Source organism: Orycteropus afer, unplaced genomic scaffold, assembly GCF_000298275.1.
Source record: "Orycteropus afer afer isolate SDZICR_OR568_19922 unplaced genomic scaffold, OryAfe1.0 scaffold00034, whole genome shotgun sequence".
Lineage (NCBI taxonomy): Eukaryota > Metazoa > Chordata > Mammalia > Tubulidentata > Orycteropodidae > Orycteropus > Orycteropus afer.
In genome coordinates this window covers 6,268,672-6,270,781 of record NW_006921621.1, presented here as the reverse complement: position 1 = coordinate 6,270,781, position 2,110 = coordinate 6,268,672, and the positions used below count along the sequence as shown (strand labels likewise).

The 2,110-nt window shown below is 39.0% G+C and overlaps 1 protein-coding gene across 1 annotated transcript in view; it reads left to right on the top strand.

The window, feature by feature from the left end:
* The window catches only part of GLYATL3 (glycine-N-acyltransferase like 3), a 41,046-nt gene that overhangs the window by 18,046 nt on the left and 20,890 nt on the right, over positions 1-2,110 (top strand). The window lies entirely within an intron of this gene.

Here is a 2,110-nt window from a genome sequence, read left to right as displayed (position 1 = left end):
TGGAGCAGCTGAGTAGCTGCTTTGGTTATGTGATCTGCTTCCTGTATATAAGAAAGAGCTTTGGGAATGGTCTCTAGTTTTATGGCACACTTGAACTCTGCAGGTAGCCATGTTGTTCAACAGCCTGCATGATCTGCTGACCTTGGGACTTTCAATGGACTTGAATTAATGGCCTGCTGTGTGGTTTGGCAACATCAGGACTGTGCCTTTTTACTTGTCAACCTTAGGCTTGTCAGCCTCAGCAACCAGCAGCTGTCTGAGTAAAGAAAAGCCTCTAGCTTCGGGGGGCGGGAGGGGAGGGCGGGAGCAGGAGGCAGAGCTGAAGCCCAAGGTGGAGGGCCTTCCACCCAGCCCCTAGAGCCTGGCACTCTGAACTTGTACTTAAAGCCTCCATACTGTAAGAAAATAAATTCCTGTTTGTTCAAGCCATCCCATTTGTGGTATATTCTTGTCAGAGTGGCACTAGGTAACCAAAACATCATGTAAATCTAATTTTCTTCAAAGCAGTCCATTTTTCTCTTGTTTCAACTCTGCCAGTCATCAGGTTCTTACATGTAAAGCCACATTCTGCATTTGGGACAGACCCTTTTGCTCACTACTGTTTGCACAGAATGGAGAGGGCTTGTCTACATGAGCACTAACCAGAAAGTTTCAGAACTCTGCTCACTGGTAACTATTGGTAACTAGCAACTACTCCTTTCTCAGAAGAAAAGCTAGAAGTGGAGAGGTCAGGTGGGCAGAGGTAGTTCCTATCTCTTATGAAAAAGAAGAAAATGATCATTGAAAGAGGTAACATATAAAGAGGACAGGAGAAGCATGGTTAACAACACATGGTGATGTAATCAGCAAAATTCAGACTGGAAACTTTGCATAGCAAAGAACTGAATCCTTTAACAAATAAAGGTAATCAAAGGATACCCTTTAGATTAAGAGATAACACATTTTTAAAAAGGTAAAATTCAACTATAATGTTTAAGGACGCCCACTTAAATGATAAAATTATAAATAAAACAAAGAAGTGATTATTATGAAAATTAGGGTGGTAGCATAGTGTCTAAGGCACTTGACTGCTAACCAGAAGGATGGCAGTTCAAACCCACCAGCCATTCTTCAGAAGGAAGGTGAGGCAATCTACTTCCCTAGTGATACCGCCTCAGAAACCCAAGGAGGGGTCACTATGAGTTGGGTCCTACTCAATGGCACATAACAACAATAACAACAAGAACAACTGGTTATTTTTAGGAGAGGATGGAATTGTTATTGGGAGGTAGCTAGAAGGTGTTTAGTAAGTTTCTATTTCTTGGATTTGGAAGTACTTTTAAGCTACAATAATTAAGAATCATATTTGTTTTATGCAATTTTCTGTGTCTATGCTACACTTTAAGATTAAAAGGGCTTTTAAAAGAAGTACTAAGCTGACTTTAGAAAGAGGTGGTACAATTTATCTGAGGAGAAAGAAATTGTTCATCCTACCCAAACATCCTTTTACTTGGTGCTGCCTTTTTCCTCAGTCATATTTTTTTCATTTCTTAAATTCAATTCATTGTCACAATATGGGATTCTAGTTTATATATATAATCATAATAGCATTACCATTACATCAATTAATTAACCAATACTTATTGAAGACTTATCTTTTTTGAGACCTAATTCCATGAGGCAGGAGGCAAGGCATATGGAGTATGTTTAATGTGGCTTCCCATTCATGTATTTTTCAATAGACAAATTTCAGGGCCAAGTTGGAGAAGTGATTTACCAGGGAAGAGATAACATGCTACTAGATGTGAAGGAAGTGGGAAACTCAGTGTCCAAGGGTTTCAATCATCAGAGCACAAACTGGAAAAGATAGAATAGTTGGAAAGGCAGAACCAGGGTAATAAGGTTTGAATTACTGACCTTCTGGTTAGCATTCCAGTGCTTTAACCACTGTCCCAACAGAAATCTTCAATATATTATACCTATGATAAACAAATGGAATCTGGGTCAGTTTAAGTTCTCTAATGGACATTTGACAATTGGCTGAACCTTAAAGTTGGAGTGCCAAGTCAAACAAATCTATTTTGCATTTCTAACTGTGCTACCAGAGCTCCTATATATATATATATATATA